The sequence below is a fragment of the Pinus tabuliformis genome, chromosome 1_1, assembly GCF_031772625.1.
Source record: "Pinus tabuliformis cultivar Carrire ecotype Pingquan chromosome 1_1, CPIR1, whole genome shotgun sequence".
Classification (NCBI taxonomy): Eukaryota; Viridiplantae; Streptophyta; class Pinopsida; order Pinales; family Pinaceae; genus Pinus; species Pinus tabuliformis.
In genome coordinates this window covers 958071606-958089218 of record NC_142297.1, presented here as the reverse complement: position 1 = coordinate 958089218, position 17613 = coordinate 958071606, and positions in this window count along the sequence as shown.

Genomic DNA, 17613 nt, shown 5'->3' with positions numbered 1-17613 from the left:
AGCAAGATCGAGCTGAACACATATAACCAGAAGAAGAAGAATCAATGCACATGAAACACAGAAAATACTCAGGGGAAAGCCTCAGCTAAAAACCCCACTATCTGTATTATCATACAAGGTGGAAATATCTCAAAATTACACAAAGCTTTAGCTCTCACAGCTACTAGCTCTCAGTACAATCCTCCTGAATTCTCACAGGCAAACAAGGCTTCTCACAAACCTTCTCCTCTGCCCTCCAAGCCTCCTATTTCCTTGTGCAGTTTCTCCTGGGTGATCTAGCTGTTACCAAGTGTAACACTAATCACTCACACTGATCTTACACCCTGTAAAACTACACAATCCTCAAGGAACCTTATTCCTTCTGCATGGATGAGTTTCCTTTATAGGAAAATTCCTCCAATTGATAGTACACCGTCCCTGTCTTTAATCCCAACTGGGTCTTTGTCTAAACTGACATGCATGAGTTATTTATGAGAGAATATTCAGTTATCTAGAGTACACTAGTTAGATGCATGCATGCATTAACTAACTGAACTCACAATTAGTTCCTCAAACAGTTTGGAACTAATTTAACTGGACTTAACTCAGTTAACTGAGCTAATTAATTACAACTCAAATATAACTCAATCTTATCTTTTTAATTAAGGGATAATCTCCTTAATTTAAGGGATAACTGTTGCATGACTTCAGAAAGACTTCTAGCTTGAATTTCTCCCACTAATTAATCCAAGATGAATTAATTAATTATTTTTCAAGTAGCTGGTGAGACTAAATTCGAATTTTAATTCAAGGACAAATTAAAATTGGAATATTCTAGATTCTATTTTTATCATTACTTGTTGCTATTTTCAACACCAAACACAGAAAAGTCATCCATATAGATTTCTACACACTCAAGGTCAACAAAAATAGCCAAAACTGCCCTTTGAAAGGTAGTTGGGGCATTACATAGCCCAAAGGAAGCACTCGATAAGAAAATGTACCCCATGGACATATAAAAGTGGTTTTGTCTTGATCCTCGGGTGCAATCTATATCTAGTTATACCTGCTAAAGCCGTCTAGAAAAGAAAATTACTTCTTACCAGCAAGGGTATTGAGTAACTGATCGATGAAAGGAAGGGAGAAGTAATCTTTGAGAGTGGCTTTGTTTTAGTTCTCTATAGTCAATACAAATGTGCCATCTCTCATATTTTCTTGGGACTAATACCAATGGAGAGACCCACTGGCTATCAAAAATAGTATAGATAAAATCAACGTCTAAGTGTTTTTGCAATTCTTCCTTTACAACATCTCTTAGAGTTGGGTTCATTCGCCTTTGGGGTTTTTGGATAGGTCAAGCTCCATCCTGAATATAGATATGGTGTGTACAAGGTTCAGGAGGGATGTCTTTCATATCTTCATAGCCCCATGCAAAGGCATCAAGATGGTTTCGTAACAAATTCACAAGCTACGCGTGCTGGGAAGGATCCAAGTCTGAACTAATATGCAAGGATTTACCTGGACTAATCTCAAAAAGAGTGGTATCAAGCTTAAGAGTACATAGAGGGGTCACTAGTGATGGTGGCAAGGGAGGTAGAGAGTCATATCCTTCCTGAAAATCTAGACTAAAAATCTGACTCAATGACTCAAAATTAGGCATGGTGTCTAGATTATTCAGGAAGTCTTGAATTTCACCCTCCTGTGAGAACTCAACATTCTGATGTATCAAGGAAATAGGCTGAGTCTCCTCATCACTACTATAGTCTAACCATAAAGTGTCTTGGAGCTCCTGAATGGATCTAGCAGGTGGATACAAGGTGACCTTCTTCCTGGAATCTCCATGGGAAATGTACATGTCACCAGAACGACATCCGATATAAGCATCGGTCGTGGCAAGCCATGGTCATCCCAAGATCAAGGGATGTCCTCCCAAGATCAAGGGATGTCCTCCCATAGGATTCTTTGGCTGAAGCACAATGAAATCTGTAGGATATTCCCAAAGGTCTAGGGAAACAACCACATCATCCAACACCCCTTCTGGCGTGATTTTAGATCTATCGGCTAGTTTGAGCATAGAGGGAGTAGGACAAATATGGACCAATCCAAGTTGATCCATGGTTTGCTTGGTCATAACGTTAATGGCTTCCCCCAGGTCTATAAGTACATTGGAGACGAGGACATCACTTATCTGAATAGAGACAACAGGGTTTCCAAGGTCGGTGTATTTTTCCATGTGCATACACCCCGTCATTAACTCTACTTCTTGAGATAAAGTTCCCTAATGATTTTTGTGCAGATGGGGATCTCTTTACTAGCTTGGAGCAAAAGTACCCTTATGAAAAGGTTCCTAAGCTCAAAAGCTAGGCTAGACTCAGGAATGGGGTCTTTCTTCTCCACAACTAACCTCTCTAGATAAGGAGGTCAGTTGGAAGAAGATGACAAGGGCTCATAAGGTATAGGGATAAGCTGAATGGTGTCATCTTTTCCAGAATGGTTAGCAATTCCCTCCTCTCCTTTCTCATTGATAATCACCATAGGCTTCTTTTGATTTTCTGAGGTTACTATCTTCCCTGATCTCAATTGGAGATCATTGAATCCAACTGACATAGACTGATATCTAGATGAAGAAAGAGGTTTCATAGATTCGATAATTTGTATCGCTTTGTTATTGTGGTTGAGTAAAGGTTGAGCAAGCAGCTGAGAAGGTCGAAACGGTGGAGGTAAAGGTAATGGTGGCATTGGCTGACTCAGTTGAGGTAATGATGGTTGTGGCATTGGGTAAGGTGCATACGTAGGAGGGTATGACTGCATAGGTGCAAGATAGGAATGATGTGAATGGTGTGAATGGTTTGTCCCTCTCCATCCTTGTTGCCAAGATTGGGAGGGTTGTACATACTAATATTGGTTCCCATGCTCCCAATGTTGAGAATGACTAGTGTTAGGATAGGAATATGAATGTGCATTGTAACCAAAAAAATGCGGTGGAGGTTCAGGAGCCATACCTGCACTTACCTGAGGCCAGTTTCCTCATGCTCCCATAGCATGCAATGATTCAGCTGCAGGTTGTCCTCCCTCAAGTACAGCTTTAAGCCCAGGTATGGAGGGACATTTCTCTATGGCATGGTTCTCTGCACAAATTGCACATTTATTAGTTTCTTTAATATTGAGAGGACATTCTCTTAAAATATGCTTTCTTCTATATTTTGGACAAAAACTAGACAATGACTCTTATTCCTCTACCAGTTTTTGCTTAAAATTCAAAGAGTATATTTGTTTACTAACAGTATTCATTATTTCAATTTTCATATTGTCCATTTTGTTTTCTAATCCAATAATCATAGCATCAGTAGATTCAGTTTTCTTGTTTCTATTATGAATTCCTTTACCGGATCTATATTGGTTCCTTGAGAATTTCCTGCACAAGTCATAGATTTGATCAAAAGAATTTTGAGCAATATCCCCTTGTCCTAATAGATTTAAATTATTCCTAGCATCATCAGTAAGCCCACGTAAGAACAAGGTTCTAATGGTACTTGGATCAAATTTGTGCTTTGACCTTTGAAGGATATATAGGAATCTCTCCAAGTAGTCCTCTAGAGTCTCATCATCATTTTGCACAATAGTAAAGATTTCATCTTGAATATCTCTAGTTTTACAATATTCCTAATATTTTGACAAGAACACTCTCTTCATTTGTTCCCAAGAAGATATAGTGTTTCCTCCTAGTCCCATGAACCAACGAAGTGTTGCGTCCTTGAGAGTTGCAGGAAACAACTTTAACTTCTGGGCATCAGATGAATAATCATAACTTATACACAAAATATCAAACTCAAATAAGAAAGAGTCTGGGTCTTCATGTACCTTACCATAGAAATGAGGAAGAGCTTATGGTGAAATATTTTTCATTTGTACTTGTGTATTAGGATCCACAATTGGGAATCCAAAAGTGGATTGTTCCTCATTTACCTGATTTTCACCAATTCCTTCTGCATGGTCTTCCTGATCTTCCATTGTTGTTTTTCCACGCGAACCGCTCTCAACAGGTTGAGAAGGCTGACTATGGGTTCTAATAGCCTCCTTCTTCCCCTTTGTGGGTTGTGTCACACCTGGACTACTGTTACCAGAGCCCAAATGGACTATTCCTACATGATGAGTCTGAGTTTGTTTGGACTTTATGCCTACAAAAGAAGGCCCAATATGAGATTTGGTTTCAGATTTATTAGTACTTATTTGGCCCTTAATGGGATTCGAACCCCTACCTCTTTTAGGCATTCATTTAAAAAATTGACAAAACGAAATTCAAATAAAATCTGTAATTTCAAAAATAAATCAGCACTTATAAATTCCTCCAAACAATAAAAGCACACTGCAAGGAAAAAATAATAGCAAACTTACCCCTATTGCAAAAAAACAGAAAATTCTTACCAATTCAAATCGCCTCCTCGACAATGGTGCCAAAATGTTGGGTGCAGGAATTTCACTTAAGCAAACTCCTAAACACCTAATTATCAACCTAGGGGTTTCGTAAACTTAGAGATGAAGCACAAGCAATGCCAGAAGTTGTATGAACTTTTCCCATTCCTAAACCTACTTCTTAAAGGAAATGTTGCAGAATCAGACAGAAAACAATATTAAAGGTAATTGACACCGAAGCAAACCTAGTGTTGGAATGTAAAAGAACAATTTGCAAGGAAATCAAGCAAAGGAACTTTGACACAATTGAAAGAAATCTTAAATGATGAAATGAAATACTATGTTTATCTCCAGTATAGATGTCTCACAGCTTGATAAGTGGGCCCTTTCAGAGATTTGTTTCCCAATTGATTTTCCTTCTACACAAACAACCTGTTCTTGTACTATTGCAATCTACTTGCACTAGTGCAGTACAATACCTCTGTGAAAAAGTATATTTTACCCTCCTTACTGAATATTTAGGTCTTTGTGGAGGTTCTCTAAGCCTCAAGGCTTAGAGCGCTCTGTTTATGTGATAAGAGACCAACTCTTTCACTAAGGTAGAGTTTCCTTCACCAAAGTTTCTGATTTACTTTTGAAAGGATTGAAAGACGTGCTGAAAAGAATTGAAATTGCAAACTGAATTCTGAGATAAATTATCTATGGAAAAGAAATGCTTTAATTAATTGAACCTTGCAATGAAAGTAAACTTCATAAAATGAAAGCAATTTGAAGTAATCAAAACAGTAGTCTAAGTAATCTGCATGTATCAGCTAGCTTCGGAAACTCACTTGTAATGCAAGTATAAAGTGTTTATAATAACGTCCTCTCTTAATTCATATAAACATCCTCAGATCCTTCAGAAGTATGCTCTTATTGCTAAGAACGATTACTCGATTTAACAATACTTTTTCTTGCAGGAATAATTGAAATGATAAGCATAAATGTAACATTTGCTATGAAGTAAATGAATAAATCGGAGTGCAGGAAACTACATGCACTAGTATAGGAAGAATCTTCCTGCACGACCCGAGTAGAAGTAAACCAAGACAAGAATTGCAGGAAAGGAATTACAGGAAATAAATAAGCTCAATCAACTTCCAAACCACGAATCTATTCACACTTAACTATGAAATAAATTTATCTCAGAACTCTAAAATAAATACAAGAATCATTCAAACCACGCAACTGCAAATAAATTTTTACATAGACCTTCCAAATGGCGAAAGCACAAGGGTAAATGAGCTGGGTTGGCTGGGCCCTAGCCAACCATCTCATTTCCCGTTTAAGAAACAAAACAATTCAGCACTCAAGTACGCATAAAATATAAGTTAGACACAACGTGTGAATAACATGGCGAGTTCCTTGTATTACCTGATCATCAAATATACATGATGGCACAATTCCATCCCAGAGCTGAGGGAAATACAAAATTACACAGCAAATGAAATTAAAACTTAAGGATCTCTAACTTAGTTCTACCTACATTCTATATTTTATACAGTCTTTCGGCCTTAGCCGTATTCTGCTAATTACAACCCTTTTCCTATTTAGGTCTTTCAGGCGAACAAACTAACAACCAATCATTACAAAATCAGCTAATAGTTATAATAGAACGTGAACTTCATTGGCCATAGACCATCCTTGGAAAATATCCCTAATTATGCGCCACCAATATCCATCCTCAATTAGTCTACAACCGAACTAGGAGTCATGGATCAAAACGTCTGCGTGGAAGGATTCAGCTCACGGAGATCTCGGAACAATCATTGTTGGCAGTGCAAGAATTTGCCTACACTGGTCATGCTAACTCCTAATTAACACTTGGTTTCTCAATTACTTCTTAGGAAATTAAAATTAAGTTACAAGAGGTACTTAATAGGTATGAAATCTATGTAAAATGATAAATAAAGCACTTTAATAAATCTTAATATAAAATACGAAGCATATGTAGGAATAGATAGTTATCTTGGACTAGTGCAGGAAAGAGAGGGTTAAGTAGAGATTAAATAGAGGTTAAAGTTTATGGAAATGGGGTAAAAATAGAGCAATTTTGGACACCAATAGTGAGTTTGCGTGGTTAGAAAAAAAACACATTATAAATTTAATCTCTTGCCTTTTGAGTTGATTACTAATAGCCTTAGGAAACCTTTACCTTGATGGATTAATGACATTTTATGACTATCACATGTAACGTTGCGGAAATATTTTTGTGTGATAAAACTTCCCTAATGGATCTAACTCTTGGGGAAAACCTTTTGTGGCAACTAATCATTGAAAAAAATTATTAGTGGAAACAAGTAATCCATAGAAAACATTTTGAAGGTGTGCAGAAAAATTGTTTGTGTTGGGTATTTGTTATATTCTTTGCATATGCACCACAAACAAAGGGGGTTCCTAGGGGGGGTGTTCACCTCCCCCCCCGCAACACCAAAAGTTGAGGGGTATGCATGGAAGCTCTCCCATGCACAGCACCTCAGGTGGCGCCATGGGAAAAAAATAATAACTAGAAAATAATAATAATTGGGTAGTTTTTTATGTTTGTTTTTAGTGGTTTTTAGCCCATGATTTTGCTAAAAGTGGCCTTCTGGTGTGTGGTATTTTTTCCCATCGTTTTGTAGTTTTGGTTATGGAACTATGGTTGGATTAGCAGTTCATGTATGACACAAGATATATATTGTAATGTAATATTGTACATAAAATAATAATAAAATGAAAAAAACTTGTTCGTTTTCCTAGGTTTGGATTTCCAAGATAAAATATTTGTGTAAATTTATGTGTTTTCCATTGTATATTTTATGTTTTATTAAGAATTTATTTGCATTTATTATTTGTTTCTTCCTCTTCAATAATTGTTGGGTAGAGTAAGGAAATCCTCTCTCTTTGATATTTGTAAATGGAGAATAGATGGGTCTTAAAAAGGGTGTAATCTGGAATTCGTGCACCCTCATTTGTAGCCATTATGGAGGTTCTTATATCAAGATGTGCTCTGAATCATTATTATGAGGAAGATTCTAATGGATGGGGATTTTCATATTACACGATGAAAATATGATATAATTCCCTTCTCTTTCCTAAAGTTTTGCCTCCCAAGTCGGGGATCTGGGCAAGAATTTGGCATTCTAATAGTCTTTTGAAGGTCAATATTTTCAATTAAACATTAATTCATAACAAAATCCTCACTGTAGATAATCTAGGCAAGAGAGGAATGCAGGGCCCCTCAAGATGTTAATTATGTCTAAAACACTGTGAAACAATTACACATCTATTTGTGGATTGTAAATTTACTAAATCTGTGTGGGATTTGGCTCCTCATGAGATAGCTCCTAGGCTTCTCTAACCAAGCTATCTCTCAACTTTTAGACTCGTGGGATAAATTCTATCTGGGTTCCTTTTCTGGAAAACCAATGTTAAAAAGGATCTTGCTAACATTACCAAAATTTATTTGTTGGAAAATTTGCTTGGCCCAAAATCATGTCATTTTCCAAGAAGATCATCCTCAACCTCAAATAGTAGTAGATAGGGTTTTTTTTTTCTCTACTCACTAAGCATTTAAACATTAAATCTATAAAGGTTCCTTCTTCTCAGCAACTCAATCAAATGGAAAAATTGTGGTTTTAAAATCTTAGTGTTGAAGCTCTCCCTTCTCAGCTCGCATCTCAAATCCCTAGCTAGAAATTTTGAATACCCATAAAGGAAATCAACCTTTCAATTAAATCTTAGAAAAAAAAAAGTTATCTACTTTAATGGAGCCTCTAAGCACAACCCAGGGGTGGAAAGTGACACGAGGTTGGTGGGGGGTAGGTGATACTGCATCTTGGTGGATAAGCCAAACTATCCCTTTCATGGAATCTTGGGCAAGCCACCAACAACCAAGAAAAGGTTTATGCATTATTTCAAGGGTTGTTCCAATCCATATCTCTCAATTTGCATAATATTATCATAATAAGGGACTCCAAGATTATAATTTGACATCTTCACCTTGGTTCCTCTCCGGTAAATTTCAAGCTCAACATCTTGTTTAAAGGGATTTTATCCAACTTTAAAAAATTTAAATGATTTCATAGTGGCCCATGTTTTTTGGTATAACAAATCTATAGTGGACGAATTAGAAAATAGTGCAGCATCATTAGAAATCGGTGCACTTCTTGTAAACGAGAGGATGAGCGACCTATGAATTACATAATATCGTGACACATAGAGGGTAGTGAAGGAGTTGGCAGACTGTTGAGGAAGTGCCATTTTTGGATATGTGAACAACTCCTTCAATGGAGCAAATGAATCTCCAAGCAAAAGAATACCAAAATATTGAGACTTAGCACTATATTAAAGTTAAATTTTGTTTGATATTAGAGCCATATTGGAGAATTTACACTACTAGGATCTTTATTATGGAGGTCATGTTTTAAAAATCAAGTTATGATATCAAGGATTTTGAATAGTTGGAAGTTGATAGCCTAAATTTTTACTTTTTGTATCTCTCATGTGATATTTTCAATTATAGTTAAAAATAGCTTTATACACATAAATCAAGATCTAAATATTTATCCATTTTTTTATGTGGTTCACGGCCCCCAAAGATTGGTGGTCGTTATGTCCACATAATAATTGTACCAGGCAGATCTACCCAAAATGATTACTTCATGTCGGCTCAACCATAGAGCTTGACCCCAAGAGTGTCAAGATAATTGTGACTATGACCTCTCAATAGTAGAGCTGCTTTAATGATGGGGACTCAACCAACTAAGCTAACCATCAGGGCTTTATCTATTAAAAATAAAAGGAAAGTATTTATGTTATGAAAAATTACTAGTTATTTATATATAACCTTATCTAAGCTTATAGGAACCTACTTTATGGATTTTGGAACATAAATGCAACCCATATGCATATGCCATAGTATATATAGTCTATGTTTTGGATATTTTATCACCATATTTTTTGGTTAAATTTTCCTAAATTCTAACACAAATTTGTTGAAATCACCAGTTTGACTTGAGAACTTCACACAATATTAGTGTTTCGAGGGTTTCCTAGGGTGTTGAATCCATTTATGCATTCAAAAACATATTTAATAAATAAAACAAAAAACTCGATCTATCCAAAAATTGTTTAGCCTGATTTCTACCAAAAACTCCAAAACATAGAATAGTTAGACAATGCCTATAGATGTTACCATTTAAAAAAAATTGAAATGGAAAAATAAAATAAAAATAAGATATACAATTTAGGTAATTGTGTTGTGTGGATAACATTAAAGATATGTTTTTTTTAATAACAAATAATAATGAGTAATTCAATTCTTTTTTAAGCTCATATATGATTCAAATTAGTCAAATTATGACACTCTCTCTCTCTCTCTCTCTCTCTCTCTCTCTCTCTCTCTATATATATATATATATATATATATATATTAGAAAATATTAATTAAACAATTTCATAATAATAATATTATATATTTTTTTTGTTTTTTGGTAACCTAGAGGAAATTGGAAACTCGTGTGACATAGGGCTACCAATAAACCTCTGGGGATCTACAACCTATCCTCCTCTCCCGAAACTGAGTCACAACTAAGGGGAATTGAAATTGAACCTTGGATCTCTTAACTACCACAGACTCACATTACTTTGAATGCCAATTGAATTAACCCTGAGAAAATATTATATATTAATTAAACACAAGTGTGAATAGAAATATATATGTAGGCATAGTTTAATTAATATACAAAATGGTTTTTTCACTGGATCAGTGATACAATTTCAAGCCAAATTGTGATTTTTTGTTATTGAAAATATGTTTTTGAATGCATAAATGGATTTCTCTCTCTCTCTCTCTCTCTCTCTCTCTCTCTCTCTATCTATATATATATATATATATATATATATATATATATATATATATATATATATATATATATATATATATATCTTATTTGTTACTTTGTTTATGATTTGTGGAACTAAATTACCTTACCACACCAACCCTTCACATGACTAATTTTGAGGCCATTGCATCTAGAATCAATAATCTTATGGCCAACCTCCTTAGCAAACTCTCCAACTTCCCATGTCCATTCCCATGCCCCTTTTGTATTCTTGTGGCAGGTTGGTGACTTACTCTAACATCGAATTTTGTTTCTCTCTAACTCCTTATTATCCCCCCCCCCCCAACAACACTTCCTTACGTGGCTTTCCCCCTTGAGTCCAATGCTCACTTGTCTATCTTCTCAATCATCCCTCTCAGTAACTGAGTCTAGTCCCTCATCTTGCTCAATCAACAAGCACAAGTTGATCAAGGGGCTTCCTATTATCAGGAATGAGCCTCTCAGGGACATACATGTGCACATCACAGGCTTTAGTAATATGTTGTCAGGTTTTGAGACCTTACCCCAGGACCCATCCAGGAGGAGCTAGCTCCCATGGAACAAGAAAGGGGATCCCAATGGTAGCAACTTTTAGATACATAAGTTATAACAAATTTGGATGACTAGGTGCCTTTTTTTGGGCATCCTCAAGGTTGGTTTAATTAATACATGTACACCATCAATTTGCATTGGCATTTGAAGTTCCTCCTAGGCATAATCCTGATGGATCATTTTGAGCATAAGGCAAACATCTTATACTCTATGGAGCACCTTCATTATCACATGAGGAACATAGAGTAATGCTTGGGCCGCATTGAGAAACATCTAGGCATTCCTCCACTAGTAAGAAACACCCTCGACAACATTGAAGACCCTATTCAGGGTGTCGCTATTGATTCTAATCCCTCGACTTACATTGCTAAGCTCGAGTCTACTTTGTTTTATATTATCTAGTTCCCTCTCCAAACCAATCTAGCCCACTTTTTAGTATATACATTTTCTACTTAATCTTTTGTAAAGTATGATCTCTTACGCCTCTGCGAAGAGTGCACTTTTGGATATAATCTGGTCTCCCTAGTAAAAAAACTAATCTAATGTTTCTAGCATACTTGTGTAAATCTGAGTTTTGAAAACAATACAAATTTTACCCAAAAAGAATATTTACAAACTTCGTATTTAAATTTAGTTAATAATCTTATAAAAATTTAATGCTTTTATATATAATAAAAGTGCCATAAAATTATATGATTATAATAAAAATAAAAATAAAAAATATATATATATAGAGATAATAAAATAATAATAATTCATATATTTTATTATAATTTTATTTAATTAATAAATATATAAAAAATTAATAATTACAATACACTTTTCTAGTTATTTTCCTTTATATAAAATCTAATGCCATACCATCCTATATAACCAATGTAAATGAAAAAGAAAATGAAAATATGGGTAAATACATCTACTACCATAGTTTTTTTTTTAAAACTTAGATATTTGTCTCTCAAATTATAAAATAATAATAATTTATATATTTTATTATAATTTTATTTAATTAATAAATATATAAAAAAATAATAATTACACTACACTCTTTTCCAGTTATTTTCCTTTATATAAAATCTAATGCCAAATCATCTTATATAATCAATGTAAAAGAAAAAGAAAAAGGAAATATTGGTAAATACATCTAATACCATAGTTTTTTTTGAAAAACAGAAACTTAGATATTTGTCTTTGAAAAGTAATTTTTATTTCTTAATTTCACAATGTTTTTAGAAAAATAAAAATATTAACTTACAAATATAAAAAAGTTATAAATAAAAAATTATAAATATTTCTCATTATTCTTGTTAAATAAAAATAATAACATCATTATTTGTACTTAAATTCGTAAAAATTATTAAATTATGAATCATTTTCACAACCTACTTAATGTTAGGAATAGGATTGAATTACGAGAGTTTATGAGTCACAATCTTAATGTCTTTTATGGTTACAAGGCTCTATGTGGGTGTATCATAATTCCTCAAGTGTATTGTATTAATGTGTTTCATAACTATTTAGTGTAGTATAATGTTAATTTATCCAAATTACGATTCACAATATATTACTCGTGTGAATCTTTATATTATATTAAAATGTGGAATTTCATCAATATGGAGCAATAATGATATTATCACTTCTACTTCAGTTATCTTCATCCATTAACATCATTCATTAACAAAACATGAATATTATATGTAAAACATTAAAAGAGTATTAACATCATCATACACATGCACCATTTCATAAGGAATGGCCTTCCAACTTTTTGTTTTTATTAAAAAACAAAAATGCAAAAGATCCACCAAGACAAGGGCTCAATTTAACAAGCTTACATATCCAAAATTTAGAGAAAAACATAAAATGCCTTTCCCCTACACTATAGAGCTCGCCTAGGTCACCCAACACCTTATTACGGGTTGTTGCCACCCTAATGGGCTGATTTGGTTTAGTTTGCAAGGTCGCCTCAGGTCTATATCACCGCAGGCCCGAGTTCACTCGTGTTGGCTCCCTCACATCTTGCCTTGTTTGCCGCACCATTCCAAGTCTCGTTTACATATGACTTCGGTGATTTTTCCAATTGTGTCTCCTCCATCGTGCAGTTCCTTCCATATGTATGAATCATGGCCATATATGTGTGATTCTACTCCACCATGCACTTTTAATCAATTGTCCCTTACATATTGGGCACCTTGGGTTGTGTATACTTCACCCTTCGGCCAAGCGCCCACACATCTACGCTCAATGCCACCATGTCATACCAACTTTCTCTCCCAACATGCCTTTGGTCTACATGACCGGCCACTCAGTTTGTTGTTCCACCAAGCTATCATAACTCGTCTCAACCTTCAGTTTTTCAACACCTCCACACCATATTCCCGCAAATCGTGAAATATATTTGTTGCATTTCTTGCCATGGTGGTGTCACCCAAGGCACCTCGTCTCACCAAGGCTTCCAAGAATGTGCCTTTGTGCATGGACGAGATGGGGGTGTGCCTTGGTACCCCTGGGGCTTGACATCCTCCTCCACCCTGATTTGTTGTTGTCCCTAGAAACCCTAGGACTACCAACCAATGCCTCCTCTCATAAGCTCTCAACTACTTCTCCCATCTCCACAAGGACTTAAGGGTTTCCCATCCATTCTCCTTTGAGTCATCCTTCCATTTGACAAAGTAATATATCTTCATATTATTGTGAATGCCTACAGTTCGATAAACTATTATCTCCTCAAGCTCCAACTCTGAATGATCAACAATCAATGCAAGGGCATGTGGTGGCTTTGCTTTGCTCATATCCTTTGTATCCATCTTGTGCTTGTTCAACTAAATGATGTGGAATATTGGATGATAGGCTCTCAAATGGAAAGACAACTTTAGCTTAGGCAACATCACCAATCTACTCCAAATCTCGAAATGGCGCCTCGAACCTCCTCACTAGTGATCTAGACATCCTAAAAGGTAGTGGGAACTGCTCCTTGGTCATCTTGATGAACCACACTAAACTTTGCATCTCTATTATTCATGTTTTCCCACTTCTTCATCCTCTCTTTTGCATTTGTCAATGCACTTGGGCCATATCCAACATCTCTTACCAATGGCTCATGAAATTCAGAGCTAAGGGATTCCTCCCATAATAAAGTAAGTCCTGAATACCCATAGCTTCATCTTGTTTACCTGAATACCCATAGCTTCATCTTGTTTATTCTGTTGAATTGCTCCGTTTTGAACGGTCACCCCCATTTTTGGTATCAGAGCCTTGAAAACGAACCTGTATAATTCTATAGACAGAACCTGAGAAGAGCCAGGAGCATTTGAAAGGCATCTTTGTTTTACATTGTGCTGAGTAAATAAAAGCTTTATCAGTCTATTTCTGGAATAGAATTATACCTTTCTAAGATGGCCAAATTTTTAAGATCTTTCTCTACCATAGATAAAAGATCCATATCTGAAGTAGAAAATAGATCTGTTGAATCAGAAGTAAATGAACATGAACAAGTAGAAGATCCAGAAAGCTGGAACCCCCCTGCATTAGATACTAAAGAAGTCTATCCGGTTCCAATGATGTTTAAGCTTTCTAAGAAATATTACTTCAAAGAAGTTGAAGTTAAGATCAGAATTAAAGGTCCACATGTGCAGATAATAGGACTTAACATATTCTCAGAAGATGAAATAAAAAAGTTTAGGAAATATGCTAAGGAAGGAAGATTTTATTATTTACATTTCGGAGCTATAAGGATTGGTTTGGCTCCTCTATTTAGACATGGTTTAAATACTCCCTGCATAGCAGAATTGTTTGATTCAAGGCACAATGAATATGATCATGCCAGAATAGGAACAATACTGGGAAATTTGATGTCTGGTTGTCAGTATGGAACAATTTATCCTGATTATGCTATCAGTCTGACAGACATGCATCTTAAAGAATGTTGGAAAGCCTTGATAGGAGTGCAAGGATTGTCTATGGCAGATGAGAGTGAATTCTTGTCTGTAATTGTTCAAACTTCCTTTCAATTAACAAATACAGTACATCCTAAACTAAAACAGCCGGTGTTGAAAGACTGTGTGACTGTAGGGATCGGAAATGCACAGATTGAAGGTGTGCATTATGACAAAGAAACATTACCCGATCACTGGTACATTCAATATAAGTCTTTGGCTTCAGATGATACAAGCAGAAAAATCAAAAGATTGGCTCTTGAAGATGGAGGGGTAAAAATCATTCCAAATCAGTCTATTTACCCTAGGATTCCCAAGCCAATAGTCTTACCAGTAGAAAGCCCAGTCCAAAGTGGAAGAAGGTCCTTTTACAGACAGTTATCTATACCAGAAGAACAGCCGTCTACTTCCACAAGTACCCCCCGGTCTGAAAAACAATTGTATATACCTGAAGAAAAACCTTTTCTAGCTGTAAATAAAATGTTTAGAACTCATGTACAGAATTATCCACCTATGGAAGAATATAGATATGCAAATAAAAGATTTGTCAGAGGAGGAAAATGGCCGCCAAAAACAAAATTTTGTGTCTCTTCATCAATGTCCAAACAGCCCGCTACAAGAGCAGATTGTGCACCTCTTCTAGAACATGAATCACAAGAACCCAATGATCTGGAACAAGTATATCAAGTAGGAAATTATTTGACTACTTGGTGTTCTCATGCTGAAAATGTTCTAGACAATTTAGGACAACAAGCAGATCTGATAAATGAAAATTTAAAATTGTTGTATGAAGAGCAACAGGAAGAAAAGAGAGAAAGAGAGGAGAGAAGAAAAAGAAAAATGAAGAAGAAGGGTAAGAAAATCCCAAAATTTCATGTAGACATGACAGCCCCAAATTACTGGGATTTAGAAGAAGAAGTACCAGAAACAAGTGATGGAGAAGGGACTTCCAGAGACACTGGAAAATTAACCAGTGGATCTTCTAGAACGTTTAAAGCAGAAAAACCTTTTGAATCTAAGAAGGAAGTCATGTCTTTAGAACAAGCTGCAATAAAGTTTCCATCCTTTATTATGCCATCAATAAAGAATCAAAACAAAGCTCACATCTTGAGAGAAGCTAAGTATCCTAGAGTTGAAGAAGATCTGTTTGCTACAAATTCTAGTGGTTACATTCTAGATTTAGATAACTCATCCAATCCTGGTGAGTCTATTAGAATCTGGATAGGAGCCTTATATCAAATGCAGGTCACAACAAGATTAGACAACGTGTCTATCATGATTTTAGCAGAAAAGAGGATGGCAGGAATAGTATTTGATTGGTGGATGGGAGGAACAGAAGCAGAGAGAATAGCAGTCATGGAAGCAGGTTTAGCTACATTTGAAATGCTGTTAAAAACCCAGTTTATGCCAGAACCAAAAGATGAAAAGAAACAGCTATTGACTGACCTTAGCCGCATGGAACTAAAAGATCTAAAATATTTAGATCAATTCGGTAAAGAATTTATGGCTAAAGTCTTTAAAGCTAATCTGTTTAATGATATTGCTCAAAAAGTTTCTTTCTTGTCAAAGTTGCCAGGAAACTTAGGAGATCTGATTATGAAAGATCTTGAGGTTCAAATGAAAAGTTTAGAACAAGTTTATTGGGTTGATCTTCTGTTTAGAGTGTCAGAAAAGGTCAAATATTTGTGTTGGCAGAAGAAGGCGCATGACATCACTCCAAGTTCAGATGTCTGCAAAACTGTATTACCATGGACACCTTTTAAATCAAAAAAGAAAAAATACAAAAGGTATGGTAGATACAAGCCCAAAAGAGTATCGAACCCGAAGAGACCTTTCAGAAAATTCAGATATTTGAAAAAGAGAACAGCTCCAAGAAACAACAATTGTTGTTTCATTTGTAAAAAGGAAGGACATTTTGCCAGAAAGTGTCCTCAGAAATCATCTAGTAAACTTAAAGCTTGTATAGAAATTGAAGAATTTCAAGATGATTGGTCTGTAGTAGAATCAGATGAAGAAATTTCTGATGTATATATTCTTACAGAAGTTTCAGATAATGAAGATGAAGAACCTGTACAGAAAATGAATATTTGTACAAATTATTCTGATGATGATTTTTATAGTGAACAACACTATAGTGATATAGAAAGTTCTTCAACTATTGAGTCATCAAGTGAGACAGAAGATGATTCAGATTCAGAATCCAATTCTGAAGAAGAATCAGAAGGAACAGAAGTATCAGAGAGGACAAATAGAGGTAAACAAATTGCATCATCTTTACCTCAATTCAATTCTTTATGCCCATTTGAGAAGAAAATTGCACCATCAACTAGTATACCTCTGCCAGAGATTTCAAGAAATGAACAAAATACTTTGTTAAAAAAGATTGTGAAAACAGAGAGCTTGATTTATATTCCAGTAGAAGTTCAAGTCAGAAATGAATGGATTTCAGTAGATGCATTTGTAGACACTGGAGGATCAAATAATCTAGCTCGACCATCTTTGTTCAAATCTCTCTGGAAACCTTTAAAGAATATACTAGTTTCAGAAACAATTGGAGGATCTGTCCAGCTCACACATTATGTAGACAATATTTCTTTAAAAGTTGGAGGGAGTATTGTAAAAATCTCAGCAATTCAGCACTATGACCCTTCAGCAAGTTTAATGTTAGGCATGCCATTCATAAATTCTGTGCTTCCAGTAACTATCAGCCAAGATAAGCTGATAATAAATCTGAAGAAAAAGGCTATATCTGTGCCTAGACTAAGCATTGCAAACTCTGAAGCTAGGCATGAGAATAGACAAAAGAAAGTAGGAACTAGAAGGCCGACTAA